The following is a 17,764-nucleotide window of genomic DNA, read 5'->3' as shown; positions in this document are numbered from 1 at the left end:
CCCTTTGTTTTTCGTTATACAATGAAATACACAGAAAATACATTACAAAATGCTTGGGCACGGACTTGAAATATTATGGAATATCGTTTACAATGTTGTCGGGTCTGGCCTTATCGCATCGCACACAGGAATATGTAAAGGCCTCTCCCCTTTGGTCAGCGCCGATGTGATATTGTGATGAGATCTGATCGTAATCGCATATCGCTATATGTAAAGGTCCCGCCCCTTGGTCTTCCTGATCTACGATCCCTCGATGTGATTTGGGCCGTCGATCTGCGTATGCAAACGGAGGTCCTCATTTAATCACTGATTGCCATCGCCCCATGGTCTGTACCGATTTTCCTTTGTCGTTTTGATTCGCCGATTAGATCTGGGTTGTTGATCGGCCAGATCTAACAACTGCTGTGCCTTCTCACTTTAAGCTTGTGATTTTGGAATTTTAATGGTTTTCAAGCGTTTCCTACCTCCCGATAGTGTATTTCCTCCCTTTTAAGGGCTTTCCTCCTTCGACCATTTTGATTTCGAACGATCCTTAAGAGGATTTTGAAGAATTTTGGGGCACACTTGGATCCTTTGGGATAATTCTTAAGCAAGTTTGGAGACTTTTAGGACATATATGGATCCATTTTTGGGCCGTTTGCCTCCAAGGCTAACATTGGCTCCTTCTGGGGATGAAATCCTCCCTGTGAGGTTTCAAGAATCACAGATCAATGCCTTTACTATAAAACAAAAATTAAATCTTCCTTCTAGTGTTCCATTGGGCATGGAGTCTTTTTAGCATAAAAATAAAAACTGAAAGAAAAACATATTTACAATACCAAGGCTTTAAGGCCTTAAATGAAATAAAGTTTCAAGAACCGCCCATTTACTGGGCTACCAAAAGTATCTCCTTGTTCCAGATTATGCACGATGAATGTATTGTTGTGCTGAACTTGAGCGATGACAACAGGACCTATCCACAAGGAGTCAAACTTGCCCTGATTACCTCTCTTTTCCTTAAATGCATCCCATTTAAGCACCCAATCACCAACTTGGAAATTGTCCACTTTTTCCTTCCTGTCAAAGGTTTCTTTGATTCCCTTCTGATGAGCCTTTGATTTTTCAACCAGCTGCTCTCTTATCTGATGTAGTTCAACCAGATTATTCATTCTTCTTACCATATCATTCTCTTCATATTGTTCTTCTTGCAAGAACTTAGCCACAGGGAGAATGAGCTGGATGGGAAAAACAGCATCAGCACCATAAACCGGTTTGAATGGAGAATTCCCTATAGACTTTTTGATGGTAACTCTGTCAGCCTATAGTGCAAATTTCAACTTGGAATCCTAGCTCTTTTTGTTGTCTTCTAACAGCTTTTTTATTACCCTTACCAGACTTTTGTTAGATGATTCTGCTAGGCCATTGCCTTGAGGATAATACGAGGTAGAGTGCACCACTTGAATGCCCATGGATTCAGTCACATCCATCAATTCTTTTTCTTTGAAAGTTGTTGCATTATCAGTGACTAGTATGGTTGGGCAACCAAATCTAGTGAAAATATTCTCATTCAAGAATTTTATGACAACCTGATGATTGGCATTCTTAGTGGGTATAGCCTCAATCCACTTGGTGAAATAATCGGTGGCTACTAAAATCCATTTGTGTTGGCCACTGGAATGTGGGTTGATCTCACCTATAAAGTCTAAGCCCCACTGCTAGAAGGGACCATTGACATGTACTGGCTTCAGGGGCAGAGATTTTAGCTGTTGTCTTCCTGCAAACCTCTGACACTTGTCACAAGCTTTTACAAAAGAAAACACATCAGAGAATAGAGTAGGCCAATAATACCCAGCCCTCAAGATTTTGTGAGCTGTGGTTTTCCAATAATGATGCCCTCCACATATGCTAGAATGGAACTGGTGTATGACTTCCACAGATTGTTCTTTATCTAGACACCTCAAGAGGATTCCTGATGGGTCTTTCCAATAAAGCAGATTTTTGTCAATGTAGAATTTGGTTGATCTGAGTCTAATGGCACGAGCTTGACTTGAGCTGAGCCCTGGAGGGACTTCTAGCTTCTGCAAGAAATGAACTATGCTGGAATACCATTCACATGTGGCTATATTTTCAGCCAAAGACTGATTTTGCTTTTGCTCTTCTGTTGCTCCCTATGTTTGTTCATTATTTGAATTTAGACCTATGCAATTTATATCTAACAAGCTGCAATTTTCTTCAGCCATAAGCTTAGCCAAGCCCTGGCCTTTGACAAGCTTAGTGGGCTTCACCTCTATGTCAAATTCTATGAATTTTGCAATCCATTTTTCCCTCTTTCCATCAATATCTGGCTAAGTTAAGATATCCTTTACTGAGGTTGAAGGTAATATGCAATTACTTTTGAATGCAAAATATAAATTCTAAATTCTTTCAAAGATTTAATGAGAGCATAAGCTTTTTTTTTCAATAAGGTCATACCTTAATTCAGCGTCCCTTAGAGTTTTGCTGAAAAAGGCCATGGGGTGCTCTATGCCTTCATCATTTTTCTGCAACAAAACTGCTGCAATTGTATCATAAGAGGCAAAAAGAGAAGATGCAAAACCCCTTAGTGTAATCTGGGCTGATTAGAGTGGGAGCCTTCATGATAGCTTGCTTGATGGCTGAAAAAGAGCTTCTTGAAGCAGTTGTCCATTTTATTTCTGATCCTTTCTTCAACATGGAAGTGATATTCTTTACTAGCTTTGCAAAGTTTGGAATGAACCTCCTTACAAAGTTAATCTTACCCAGGAAATATTGGATGTCATTTTTCGACCTTGGGATGGAAAATGTCTGAATGGCTTGAACCCTTGATGGATCAATCTTCACACCTTTAGCAGAAACAATATGTCCCAGAAGTTTGCCTTCTTCTAGAGCAAACTGTGACTTCTTTGGGCTCACTGAGATTCCAAACTGTCTGCACTTTAGGAATACCTTCTTTAAATGTTGTAAATGGTCTTTATGGCTGCTGGAGAAGACTGTTATGTCATCAAGATAAATAAGGACAAACTTATCCTTCTCTCCCACAAAGGTTATGTCCATGGCCCTTTAAAAAGTATCCCTAGCATTCATCAGTCTGAAAGGCATCTTTGAGTACATGAAAGTGCCCCAAGGAGTAGTGAAGGCAGTCTTTTCCTGATCTTCAGGGTGTACAGCTATCTGATTGTAACCTGAAAATCCATCTAAGAAAGACATGACTCTAGCCCCTAAAACTCTTTGCAGCAAGTGTTCCATCTTGGGCAGGGGATAGTTATCTTTTTTAGAGCACTTGTTCAGATTTCTGAAGTCAACACAAAGCCTGATTTCTCCATTTTTCTTTCTTACCACCACAAGGTTGGCTATCCACTTTGAATACCTTAGGGGGACTATGATTTTGGCATCCAACAGCTTCTTGATTTCTTTCTCAATCAAAGGCAATAAGAGAGGGCTGATAGGTCTTAATTTTTGCTTAAAAGGTATGGTGTTCTTTTCCAGTGGGATCTTATGTTGAATGATGTCTGCATCATAGGTTTTAAGATCGTTGTATTCCCAGGAAAAAATGTTAGTGAATTGCTTCATGAGGGTGCAATACTCGGAATTCTAGGTAGAGGACAAATGCGTGGACAGATTTATGTTTTTTGGATGGGTTGGGCTGCCTATATTATGTTTATGGACAGCAGACTCATTCTCTATTTTGGCCGCATTATAGGGCACATCATTATGATCGAAAAGCCTCTCTAGAGGCACCAATCCTTTTGGTATGTGGTTGCTAGGCAGCTGGACGATGCTTCTTTGGCCGATTTCACTTTTCAGCTTGGACTGGCCGCATTCTTCCATGGTTTCATTTTCCTGATCGATGCGCGTTTCAGAAAATTCCCCAACGACTTGCAAAAACCTGTTAATTTCCTCATCGTCTTCAAAAACCCTCCAATATTTGACATTTTCAGGCAGAGACGGTCTGTATTTTACCTGAACTTCATATGTCAATTTAGGAGGCAACGGAGGAATAAACATGCTGGCAAAGACAACAAGGGAATCGACAAGCTGGTTCCTCATTCTTGGAATATAAGAAATGCTGAAATTGCTGAAAGAGTCCTTGAGCCTCCATACCTCATCTCTATATGCCTTCAGCCTTGGATGCCTAGCTTGGAAAGTTTTATTCACCTGCTAAATAATGAGGTCTGCATCCCCATACACTTTCAGGCCTTCGATACCCATTTCTTTAGCAGCGCTCAAGCCCAGAATCAAAGCTTCGTACTCTGTGATGTTGTTTGTGACCTAAAAGGTCAATTTGAAAGATAAATGAATATATTCCTGTGTTGGGGACACAAGGACTACGCCTGCCCCTGCAACTTCTTTAGAGCAAGCCCCATCAAAAAACATATCCCAAATCTGTGGGTTTTCTTCCTCTGCGATCTGGCAAACTGGTTTCTTGAGCTGTGTGGAGGCCAACTGAGATTCTTCAATATGAAGAATGCATGCTCCAAAATCAGTGTCAATAGTGTAAATGGGATGATTAGTGGGATTCTTCTCATCGCTGATGATATAAGCCAACTGCGCCTCTCTGTATAATCTCTTGCTCTCACCTCCGAAAACTGGGACAGTAGCATAAGACAGATCATTTTGTAATGATCCACCTAGTCTCTTGATCCAACCTCTGGAAAGTAACATGCCAAACTTGGGGGGTACATCTGCTACCACAATATCCATCATCATGCTTTTCATGGGCAACTGAGACAAAGTGATGGCTAGGTCTTTGATTAATCCTAGACATTTCACTTTTCTAGAGTCAAAAGAGAACAGGTCATGATAAGGCTTGGTAATGTCCAGACCCAGCTCATCCATGACAGCCTTGGACATTAGATTATGGCTGGCTCTAGTGTCCAAAAGTCAGTGATGAAGGATTTTATCATGAATAGTGAGAGAGACGTAGAATGATGGGGAGCTGTCTTCCCAATTTTCAATCATTGGACTGAGAATAACAGTTGGTTGGTCATCATGGAGATTCACACAATCAGTGGAGGCTTGGATGGCTTTAGGCTCAAGGGCCTCAAGGATGGATCTTTTGAAGGACTCATTCTTCAATAGTTCAATCAGAGGCATGGGTATCTTTAGCTTCTGAATTTCTGATTGAAAATTGAAGGGAGAAGGAGACTTTTCAAGACCTCTTACCTCATGAGCTGGAGCTTGGAGGACGATGGGGTCAACTGCCGATTGTTTTTTCTTATTAGCTGGATGTACTGTAGGGACAACAGCTCTTTGAACAGGAGTTTCCTTGGCATTATTTACTTTTGACCTTAGATCATATTTTTTCTGATCTACAGTTTGTAGAGCAGCCTCACCATCCCATTCTTGGTTAATCTGTGTTGGAAATACTGAGAGGGGGGGGTGAATAAGTGTTTCTTACTATTTTTTTTTTTAATTGTTCTAGTGATTGCCAACAACCTATATAGATATGTATATGTATACACAGAACACAGAAATCAACAGCTGAATTTAATGCTTTTATTAAAACTCAAGACAGTGCAAAGAAATAAATACAGTATAAATCTGATTGTGAATAGTTTCCAAGCTCCAACTTGGACTTCAATGAGGCTCCAACCTCCAGAGCACCAACTCTGTTTTGCAATGGTTCTGCACTTAGGAGCACCTACCCCAATGACTTCAGTCCTGTTCAGTTCTGAAGCTCCAACCTCTTGGGCTCCAACCCAACCTTGGTATAAACAGGTATGCTGTTGCACTCTATTCAGCTGAGGTTGTCTCACTCCTGCTCTCCTGTCTCTGCTGCTTCTGCTACCTCTACAGCCTCCGCTACTTTTTCTACCTCTTTTGCCTCTGCTGCTTCTACTATCTCATCCTCGGGTTCTTCCCCACCATAATCGCACCAACAATTCTTTTTTTCTACAGTTTTATACATTCCCATGTCTTTGTCCATTCATTTCTTCTTACACCGTCTCTTAGGCTTCCTCCTCAGTCGCTATCATTTCCTCTGGCTCACTTGGTCTTTCAACTTCCCTCCTTGATCGCTGTGACTATTAGCTCTACTATAAGGTTAAGCTTTTGATGGGTAAGAAGTAGGTTTGGTAGTGCTGGTTGTGCTGAGAAAGCAGTGCACAGCAGTCTTTTCACCTTCCTCTCATTCGGTTTCCTTACACTCTTTTAACCTCTTCCTGCTTATATTCTCCTCTAAATCCTTCCTAAACCTATATTCTCCTCTGCTCCCGCTTTCAGCTGTCTCTATTTCTTCCATGAAAATCTTCTTTCCCCGCTTTCCTCCATCCTTTTACAGAACTCTTCGAAGCCCCGTGCCTTCATTCAATCCTTGAGATAACCTTCTCCCTGTCATAACAGTGGGAAACCTCTGTAATTAACCATCCACCTTGATCTCCACCGTCGATCGCCCATGATCCGATGGTCTCCGCTATGTTTACCGCACGATTAAACCCCGCGCACTTTCCTCGTCATCTGACCATCCGTCGCACTATCGGACGGTAGTCGCAAGCCCCGATCGCACGACTTGCGCGCACGTTAACCCGCGGGGGCGGTGGTTTTTGTCTGCCACGCGTCGTGATATTACAGGATCGCACCATCGTATATGGATACCGCTGAGCCTTGGTAAGTTGTTCGGGGAAACCGCCTGCCGCCCGAAACCGCTGTTCTCCCGCGCATTAATCTTCGTGCATCTTCCGCCTCCGTCAACCGTCAGATCTTTCGCATCCAGATCCAACGGCCTTCATTCCTCCACCCATATTTCCTCCCGATACCTCCTTCTGATACAATCTCCATCGTTGATTTATATGATTCAACGGCTCACGATGCACTCCACCTGCTTCTCCCGATAGCCCCTGCAATTCATCCTCTACCGTTCATTTGTTGATCCGACGACCGTTAATTGTTCTTGTCCTGTGCATTCCTTCGTTTACGTTAATGCATATTTATATGGTTTCTTCTCCGATAATATATTAAACACATATATGGGCTTTACAGGCCCGATAAGCTTCCGATAGGCTTTTGTGGCCTATACGGCTCCCGATGGCTCCTGATAGCGTTATCTGTGGTATATTTGCTCCTCTCATCTCCATCTGCTCCGATGGCTCTGTGTGCTCCTCTTCTTCAGCTCTGTCTACTCCTCTCGTCTCTATCTGCTCCTCAAATATTGCCATATTGACATCAATGACAATCTGTGTCCAACAATCTCCCCCTTTGTTATTGATGGCAATATTCTTCTGCTTTCTCCCCCTTTGACATCAATGGCAAAGGGATGCATATGGACTCCCCCTATCAAACTGCTCCCCCTGTCCTGCTACATCTTTATGAATGAACTTGAGTGATGATAAAGAAATAACCCCCATCTTTTGATGCAGATGTTCGAATGCTTCTCGAGGAAGAGGTTTTGTGAAAATATCAGCTATCTGCTCCTTAGTACTGATATATTCCAGGACGATGTTTTTTTCAGCTACTTGTTCACGGAGGAAATGATACTTGATTGGTATGTGTTTGGTTCTTAAGTGCATCACAAGATTTTTGTTGAGACTGATAGCACTGTTGTTGTCACAATAGACGGAAATTGGTTGATCTGTACATATGTCGAGATCTTTTAGAGCTTCCTTCATCCATAGTATCTGAGAACAACAGTCTGCTGCAGCAATATACTCAGCTTCAGCTGTGGATAATGATATGGATGACTATTTTTTGTTGAGCCAGGATACCAAACAGTCTCCTAGGAAGAATGCATTTCCACTAGTGCTTTTCCGATCATCTATACTTCCAGCCCAATCAGCATCGGTGTATGCAGTTACAATCAGTGTTGAGTCCTTTGGGTACCAAAGACTGAAATCAAAAGTTCCCTTCAGATATCTGAGAATTATTTTTACAGCTAATAAATGGGATTGTATGGGAGAAGATTGAAATCTTCCCACCATTCCTACTGCTTGCATTATGTCTGGTCATGTAGTTGTTAAGTATAGAAGGGCTCCAATCATTGACCTGTAATGAGTTGCATATACTAGAGGGGAGTCATCATCTTTGTTCAGTTTGCAGTTTGTGTTCATAGGTGTGCTCATGGGTGCACAATCCTCTGTTCCATATTTTTTGAGCATGTCTTTTAGATATTTGGTTTGAGATATACACAATCCTGCTCCAGTTTGAGATATTTGAAGTCCAAGGAAGTGGGACAACTCTCCTATAATTGACATCTCAAACTCTTTTGACATGTTTTGAGAAACATCATGGCTCATTTCATCATTATTACTAGCAAAAATCAGATCATCGACATAAACAAGAGCAACTAGTAACTTACCTTGATCTGTCTTTATGTATAGATTGCTTCCAGGCACTCCCTTTTTGAAGCCTTGTTGTTGTAGATAGTGATCCACTCTTGCATACCAAGCTCTAGGAGATTGTTTCAACCCATATAAAGCCGTTTTCAACTTACAAACTAAGTCCTTTCCTGCTGTTAGATAAAAACCTCATGGCTGCTCCATGTAGACTTCCTCCTTGAGTTCCCCATTTAGAAATGTTTATTTCACGTCCATTTGATAGATTTTGAATCCTTTTGAGCAAGCAAATGCCAAGAACATCCTGATAGCTTCCATACGGGCCACTGGTGCAAATGTCTCTTCAAAGTCAATTCCTTCAATTTGTGAATAGCCTTTGCAGACAAGTCTTGCCTTGTTTCTGATAACCTGTCCTTCCTCATTCATTTTATTTTTGAACACCCATTTGGTTCCTATTATGTTTTTGTCCTTTGGACGAGGTACCAACTCCCATGTCTTGTTCTTCTCAATTTGGGTCATTTCTTCTTCCATGGCTTTTACCCAATGAGGATCCTTACTTGCTTCTGCAAATGTTTCTGGTTCTATCATAGATAGGAGGGCAATGACTTTTCTCTTGGGTGTAATTGTTATCCTTCTTCGGGTCTGCACACCTTCATCTTTATCGCCAATGATCTGCTCTTCTGGATGGTGTCTTTGGACATACTTCGTCTTAGAAGGGGTATTAGGTGGTTCTCTTTCCTCTTCTTCTTCTTCTTCTTCCTCATCTATTTCTTCTTCTTTAGGTTCTTCTTCTTCAATGAGAGAGTCATCTTCATGTTCTTCAATTTCCTTTACTAGAAGATCTTCATCAACCTTTACATCAATGCTTTCCACTATTTTCTTCAGTCGATAATTGTAGCACTTGTAAGCCTTGCTCCATGTAGAGTATCCAAGAAATATCCCTTCATCAACCCGAGAATCAAACTTTCCTGGTGAACCATCATTTATTTTTATGAAGCACTTGCTTCCAAAGATCTTGAAGTACTTCACCGAAGCAGGTCTTCCTTTCCATAGCTCATAAGGAGTTTGATCACAATTTTTTCTTAATTGAGTTCGATTCAGTGTGTAGACAGTTTTCCCTACTGCTTCTCTCTAGAATCTAGGTTGTAAGTCGGTTGCTAATAGCATAGTTCTTGCCATTTCTTGGACTGTTCGATTTCTTCTTTCAACTACCCCATTTTGCTGAGGTGTTCTAGCAGCCTAGAATTCCCTTTTAATTCCATGAATATTACAGAACTCACTAAACTCGTTTGATGTGAATTCTCCTCCTTTGTATGTTCTGAGGCACTTAATTTTTGAATCTTTTTCATTCTCTACAAGGGATTTTAGATTCTTGAAACACTCAAAAGTTTCAGATTTATACTTTATGAAATATATCCACATCATTCTAGTACAATCATCAACAAATAACACAAAGTACCTTTCTCCTTAGAGTTCTTGATTTCTAGTTGACCCACATACATCAGCATGGATGATCTCTAAGGGCTTCGATGTAGAGTGTTCCTTTGTCTTGTGGCTGATTCTAGTCTACTTTCTATGTTGACATGGACCACATACTGCTTGATTTGGTTTGAACAGCCTTGGGATGTCTCGTACAGCTTTGATCTTGCTGATATTGATCAGATTTTCGAAGCTTGTATGTCCAAGTCGCTTGTGCCACAGCCAACTCTCATCTATCTGACTCAGGTAGCATTTATTTTCTTGAATCTTGTTTAGAATGTAAATGTTGTCTGGTGTCCTCACCCCTTTTGCCACAAGTTTCCCTGAGGCAGAGTTCCTTATTTCACAGTCTTTGGTGCTGAAAACAACCTTATGTCCTTGATCACAGATTTGGCTGACACTCAAGAGGTTGTGTTTGAGTCCATCAACCAGCAAAGCATCTTGAGCTTTTCCTTTTCCATTGATCAGAGTAACTATTCCTTTTCCTGCAATTCTACTAGATCCGCTTCCAAAGGACACATTCCCTTCCTTTTTTCTTAGTGAGACAAACTTCCTTCTGTCTCCTGTCATGTGTCTGGAGCACCCACTATCTATAAACCACTGGTTTCCATTATTTTGAGCATATAGAGCCAGGCCGCATTTTTCCATGCTGGAGTTCTTGCTACTCGTATTTCTTCCTTTGAGTGGGCATTCTTGTTCATAGTGTCCATTATTGTAGCAGAAAGAGAAAATCAGATCAAATTTGGTCAAGGGATCAAATGAATTAAAGGTTTTGATTTGTCCCTGCCTTTTGGGGGCATATGAGTTGATTATTCTATCCTTTAGCTTTGTCTTTTCACTTCTGCAAGCCATACAATGTCTGGCTTGATGACCAAAGTTTTTACAGTGAAAGCAGTGTCCAAGAAAGATGGTTTTGTACTTGTTGAAGTAACCACGGTTTGAGTCGATTTCCTTCCTGGGAATTAATCCTCCCTCGTTCTTTGGATTTGTGATGGGCCCTTGGTGGAGTACAGGTTTGTATTTGCTGTAGTGTCCATGATTCGACTCCACATTCTTCTTTGGAGTAATTCTCTCTTCATTCTTGGGATCTAGGGTGCACTTTTCATCTTTTGGATTGCAGGAAAGTGCATCGGCATAGCTTTTCGCATTATTCTTAGTGCTTGAGGATTCTCCTTTGAAACTTATTCCAGACTTGTCATGTTGAGGTTTTTGATTTTTCATAATAGTCTCAAGTATTTGAGAGCTTTTACAGCCCTTTTTAATTTGCTCCAACTCCTTTCTTAGAGACACTATTTCGGTCTCGCATTCTTCACAAGTCTCTTCCTTTTCTTTAAGCTTTTCTTCCAAGAGATCTTCTCTACTTCGTATTTCCTTGTTTTCCACTTTGAGAGAAATGATTTTGTTTCGTAGTTTCTCATTTCTTTAATGGCACTTATTAACAGTTCATCTACATTTCCTTCCAGCCCTGAGTCATCATCATTTGCGAGTGCCATGAATAATGCTTCTTGGTTTTCATCATGATCGCTTTCCTCATCTGATTTCCTTTTGATGACCATAAACTCATCCTCATCAGACTCATCTTGCTTGGAGAAGAAGTTTTTCTTATTGAACCCTTTCTTTTTATGTGCCATTCTTTTAGAATTTCCTTCATCATCACTGTCATGTTTATGAGGACATTTTGCTACATAATGACCTATTTTACCACATTTAAAATAGATAAGAGGATACTTGCCTTTAAGCTTAGATCCTTTCTTCAGCTTTCGTACAAATTGAGCCAATTCGGATTCCACATCTGACTCATCACTACAGTCATTCCTTTCTTTCCCCTTCTTTGACCTTGAGGCCTTGAATGCTGCATCTTTGGAGCTTGGGCCACCTTTCCTCATTTCATAGGCAGTGAGAATTCCATGGAGTTCATCCATTTTGAGGGTATCTAGATCCTTTGCTTCTTCTATAGCGCTTATTTTGGAGTCAAACCTGTCTGGAAGAGACCTTAATACCTTTTGAACAATGGTACTTTCTTCAACTTTTTCGTCCAATCCTTTCAGGGAATTTACCACTTCAGCTACTCGGAGGAGGTATGCTGCAATATCTTCTTCTTCTTCCATCCTCAAACTTTCAAATTTTCTTCTGTGAGTTTGAAGCTTTGCCTTTTTGACTTTTGAGTCTCCATCGTACAAGCCAACTAGCTTCTCCCACATTTCTTTGGCTGAGGTACAGTGCATGATTTTTGTAAACTCAGAATCAGTGATTCCACTAGTGATGGAGTTCATGGCCTTTGTATTTTCGATGTAGGCTTTCCTCTCATCTTGGTCTGTTGGAAGAGTGGAACTAGTTTTGTATTCATTTTGAACAAAATGCCAGACTTCAGGTCCAAGGGACATTAAGTAGTAAGTCATTCTTTTCTTCCAGAAACCAAAGTTAGTGCCATCGAACAAAGGAGGTCTTCCTGATGCTTCGTGGTTTCTCATCATGGTTGCGGATCCTTCTTCAAGTTGTTAGGCTAGTATGAAGAAGCTTACTCTGATACCAATTGTTGGAAATACTGGGGGGGGGGGGTGAATCAGTATTTCTTACTATTTTTTTTTAATTGTTCTAGTGATTGCCAACAACCTATATAGATATGTATATGTATACACAGAACACAGAAATCAACAGTTGAATTTAATGCTTTTATTAAAACTCAAGACAGTGCAAAGAAATAAATACAATATAAATTTGATTATTAATAGTTGCCAAGCTCCAACTTGGACTTCAGTGAGGCTCCAACCTCCAGAGCACCAACTCTGTTTTGCAGTGGTTCTGCACTTAGGAGCACCTACCCCAATGACTTCAGTCCTGTTCAGTTCTGAGGCTCCAACCCAACCTTGGTATAAACAGGTATGTTTTTACACTCTATTCAGCTGAGGTTGTCTCACTCTTGCTCTCCTGCCTCTACTGCTTCTGCTACCTCTACAGCCTCCGCTGTTTTTTGTGCCTCTTTTGCCTCTGCTACTTCTACTATCTCACCCTTGGGTTCTTCACCACCATAACCGCACCAACAGTTCTTTGTTTCTACAGTTTTATACATTCCCATGTCTTTGTCCATTCCTTTCCACTTACACCCTCTCTTAAGCTTCCTCCCCAGTCGTTGTCGTTTCCTCTAACTCGCTTGATCTTTCAGCTTCCCTCCTTAATCGTTGTGACTGTTAGCTCTGCTATAATATTAAGCTTTTGATGGGTAAGAAGCAAGTTTGGCAGTGCTGGTTGTGCTGAGAAAGCAGCGCGCAGCAGTCTTTTCACCGTCCTCTCATTCAGTTTCCTTACACTCTTTTAACCTCTTGTTGCTTCTATTCTCCTCTAAATCCTTCCTAAACCTATACTCTCCTCCGCTCCCGCTTTTAGCTGTCTCTATTTCTTCCATGAAAATCTTCTTTCCCCGCTTTCCTCCATCCTTTTACAGAACTCTTTGAAGCCCCGTGCCTTCATTCAATCCTCGAGATAACCTTCTCCCTGTCATAACATTGGGAAACCTCTGTAATTAACCATCTGCCTTGATCTCCACCGTCGATTGCCCACGATTCGACAGTCTCCGCTATGTTTACCGCACGATTAAACCCCACACACTTTCCTCGTCATCTGACCGTCCGTCGCACGATCGGACGGTAGTCGCAAGCCCCAATTGCGTGAATTGCACGCACTTTAACCCGCAGGGGCGGTGGTTTTTGTCTACCACGCATCGTGATCTTACAGGATCGCGCCATCATATATGGATACCACTAAGCCCTGGTAAGCGGTGCGGGCAAACCGCCTGCCGCCCGAAACCGTTGTTCTCCCGCGCGTTAATCTTCATGCATCTTCTGCCTCCGTCAACCTTCAGATCTGTTGCGTCTAGATCTAACGGCCTTTGTTCCTCCATCCATATTTCCTCCTGATACCTCCTTCCTATGTGATCTCCACCGTTGATTTATATGATCCAACGGCTCACGATGCACTCCACCCGCTTCTCCCGATAGCCCCTGCAATTCATCCTCTGTCGTTCATCTGTGGATCCGACGGTCGTTAATTGTTCTCATCCTGTGCATGCCTCTGTTTACATTAATGCATATTTATATGGTTTCTGCTCCAATAATATATTAAACGCATATATGGGCTTTACAGGCCCGATAAGCTTCCGATAGGCTTTTGTGGCCTATACGGCTCCCGATGGCTCCTGATAGCGTTATCTGTGGTATATTTGCGCCTCTCATCTCCATTTGCTCCGATGGCTCTGTGTGCTCCTCTTCTTCAGCTCTGTCTGCTACTCTCACCTCTATCTACTCCTTGAATATTGCCATGTTGACATCAATGACAATCTGTGTCCAACAATCTGGTCATTGAATAATGACCTTTCATAAGCAGCTGAGGTCAAAAAGGAGGCATTGCCTTTGTCTTACAGACAATGGATCTCATCCTCTTCTTCAAACTACTCTTCTTCCATGACTGTATTTTGAAAAGGAGCCCTCACCCTTTGGTCTTCATTAGCATCTTTGTTTCTTTGCAAAATCTGCAACTGCTCATTAGTTCTTCTATATGGATTTGGATTTCTTGGGGCAAAGGTATTAGGCATTCTTCCTTTCCCTGGGTGCTGCTCAACCTTCAATTTAGAGATTTCAGAGGTTAATGACTTGATCATTTTGGTCATTTTATCTATCTTAGGATCGGAGGATGATGAAGACTCACCCCTCTGTCTTCTTCTATCAACATTTCCCTTGAGCTTCTCTGCAGCCATGATGTTTGATTCTACTTCCAAGGTTGCATCCTGCATGTTAGCCAAAGTAGCACATCACCTCTCTCTCAACAATAGGCAGAATTCAGAGTCAAAATCATTAGCATATGTGAGTTTAGCAGAGGTAGTAGTGGGTTTACTTCAGCTGGTATCTTGTTGTACATGCGGTTAAATCTCTTATTAAAATCAGACAACAACTCTACATTTTCTCTCTTTAAGTTCCCAAACGCAGTGTGGTAGTAGAGGAGATCCTTCTTATCCCCCCAATTTTTTAGGAATGCATCATCTAAAGCTTTGATATCTGCTATAGATCTTGGGTCTAGTTCTCTAAACCATTTTCTAGCCTCCCCATCTAGGCTTTGGACAAAGACTCTCATCCACACATCATCTTCACTAATGTCCAGATTATCAGCATAGCTATAGAATGACTCAAGTTGCTCTTCAACAGTAACACCTTCAGTCCTAGTGAACTTGGGTCTATATTTATGATATTCTCTAGTAGGCATAGCATCCAAAGGAGTGGGCAGTATTAGAGGTCCATACCTAGTAACTATGATTCTTTCCATTTTGGTGGGTGCTTGTGGGCCTACCATAGAAGTAGTGGCTATATGAGTACTGGAAGTCTGAATGATAGAGGGCTGAGGGGTGACTGACAGGACTAAAGGAGTCTGATGGATAGGAGTTGAGGTTTCCTTAGGGCTTAAAGAAAAAGGAGAACCTAAAGAATAAGGAGCTTTATAAATCTCTGAGAGTTTTTCTTCACTGCTAGTATTAGATGCTATACTCTCAACATGTATTTGTTCTATTACAATCCTTTCTTGAAGAGATATAGAAGATTGTTTAGGTTTACCTAAAACTAATGCTCCTTTTTGCAATATCTTTCTCTATTCGATGATTTTTTTAGGATCAGGCACTGGGTCAGCGTGTAGTTTTTGAGGATTTCTTCGAGTATGCCTCACAAACTGAGCCAGAACTATGAAGTGGAGTCGCCAAGAGGTTCGACCTCTAGTAGAGTCGCCAGATAGATGATTACAACCAAAAAAGTGCCCAGACTTTGTCTATCATCAAAGTTGGATCTATGTCGTTTCCCAGGGAAGCTGAGCTTCAGTTTCCTCTCCCCGACAATGGCACCAATTATGTTAGCACTCCAGGAAACTCTCCTAGGTTGCAGCTCGGAGATGCCTGGTAACATATAATCTTCAATATTGTTCTCAGAACTATTGGAATGGATGATGGTTTGGTTCAAGTCAGATGACCATTTCAGCTCTATTCTCACTCAAAACATGCATGAATACTCTCAAAAACACAAGGCTTTAACTACTAATGCTCAATAGTTTGTAGATTTAATGAATAGATGGAGAATACTAACTGTATCAGCAAATTGCATATATAAACATAAATGAATGACTAGCTACAGGCAACAAAGAGAATACTAACTGTACTGGCAAATGCATATATTACCACATATGAATGGTGAGCTACAGGCAGCTATAAGCTTGCAAATTTAAGTTATCAAAGCAGAGATAAGATGGTAGTTATCTGGCCTTAAACACAAAGGAAACATGAACAAAATTGTCAAGTGCAAGCATAGAATAGTAAAGAAAATGAGGATTGAACATGTAATAGAAAAAGGAGCTTATATTGCTAGAATAAAGATGAAGAACTTGAAGGAACAGAGGAGGAATAATCTCCAAAAGTTGAACCCCTATTACATCTTACTAACAACTATTTATCCTGTTTACAATGATCTTGAGCCTTTTGAGGCTTCAGGGGTCTTAATCTATCTCTCTTTCTCTTCAACTGATTGATTCCCTTAATAGGCAAGCATGGTTTGGAGGTTTTCCTCTTCTAACAGAGGAATAACCACATTCAGATATTTTGGGCAGTTGCTACGCTATCTGGGAGTTCTCTTGTGCTAGAGAGGCTTCATGATGATTCAGTTGTTTATGGATGAGTTGCGTTGTCTATTGATGCTTTCCGGCCTCTGTCCCTGTCTCCCGACCTCTGTTGGGTAGTGGAAAAGGTCTGCGTGCCTTTGTTTTCTTATTAAATTGAAAATTGTGATTGTTTCTGTTATAAACAGAAAGCACAACCATACTGTGAAATCCCGCCATTCCCTGTCCTTTTCAGACTTCAAAGGCCTTAAAAAATGGTTTATTTACCCATCGGGTCCGCCCTTGTTGCCATCGCAGTCGCATTTGGCCTAGCCTGTGTATTTCTTGGCATTTCTGAAATATGCGAAAAACACCAAAAACCATGAAAAATTGTCCTTTTCGGACTTCAAAAATTATTAATTTCCCTTCCCAGACCCTCTCAGGTCTGGGCTTCATCGCAATCGCAAGGCTCCAAGGCTCCCTTTGTATTTTCATTGAAGCAATGAAAACACATAAAAACATTGACATATGGTTTTCCTCGAACCTGAAAAATTATAATATATCATTTTAGAACCTATCAGATCCAAGGTTTATCGGTCTGCATGCCTTTGTTTTCTTATTAAATTGAAAATTGTGATTGTTTCTGTTATAAACAGAGAGCACAACCATACTGTGAAATCCCGCCATTCCCTGTCCTTTTCAGACTTCAAAGTCCTTAAAAAATGGTTTATTTACCCATCGGGTCCGCCCTTGTTGTTGCCATCGCAGTCGCATTTGGCCTAGCCTGTGTATTTCTTGGCATTTCTGAAATATGCGAAAAACACCAAAAACCATGAAAAATTGTCCTTTTCGGACTTCAAAAATTATTAATTTCCCTTCCCAGACCCTCTCGGGTCTGGGCTTCATCGCAATCGCAAGGCTCCAAGGCTCCCTTTGTATTTTCATTGAAGCAATGAAAACACATAAAAACATTGACATATGATTTTCCTCGAACCTGAAAAATTATAATATATCATTTTAGAATCTATCAGATCCAAGGTTTATCGCTATCGGCATTGTCCTATGGTTCCCTTTGTTTTTCGTTATACAATGAAATACATGGAAAATACATTACAAAATGCTTGGGCGCGAACTTGAAATATTATGGAATATCGTTCACAATGTCGTCGGGTTTGGCCTTATCACATCACACATAGGAATATATAAAGGCCCCGCCCAATGTTGCACGAAGCGGGAGCGAAGCGGAAGCGCGGAGCGCGGAAGCGTCATTTTCCAAAAATCTAGGAAGCGAAGCGTCCGCGGAAGCGTCTGCTATATATATATATATATATATATATATATATATATATATATATATATATATATTTATATTTATATTTTTTTGCATTTATACTCAAAAC

This window comes from Pinus tabuliformis, chromosome 7 (assembly GCF_031772625.1).
Source record: "Pinus tabuliformis cultivar Carrire ecotype Pingquan chromosome 7, CPIR1, whole genome shotgun sequence".
Lineage (NCBI taxonomy): Eukaryota > Viridiplantae > Streptophyta > Pinopsida > Pinales > Pinaceae > Pinus > Pinus tabuliformis.
The sequence above is the reverse complement of the archived record's forward strand: the minus strand, read 5'-3'. Positions refer to the sequence as shown.